The following is a 275-nucleotide window of genomic DNA, read 5'->3' as shown; positions in this document are numbered from 1 at the left end:
GTGAAAGTATTTCTAGTTTAGTTTAGTTTTTTTGACTTAAATTAAATTTAATTGATTTATTTTTGAGGTTTGTGTAAAAGAAAAGTGAAAATTGTGAGAAAGCTAACTGAAAAGTAAGGATTAACCATCCTCCATATATTGGCTTGTTGTCCAAGAATTCCCAGAATTCCCAGAATTCTAAGGAAAAAGATTCTTTGGTATCACAAGAAAAGAAAGGAATATATATTTGCAATAAAAGCAGGGAATACTTTCTTCTCGAACTTACCAATAGTTTT

Source organism: Drosophila persimilis, unplaced genomic scaffold (assembly GCF_003286085.1).
Source record: "Drosophila persimilis strain 14011-0111.01,24,50 unplaced genomic scaffold, DperRS2 tig00000700-arrow-arrow-pilon, whole genome shotgun sequence".
NCBI lineage: Eukaryota > Metazoa > Arthropoda > Insecta > Diptera > Drosophilidae > Drosophila > Drosophila persimilis.
The sequence above is the reverse complement of the archived record's forward strand: the minus strand, read 5'-3'. Positions refer to the sequence as shown.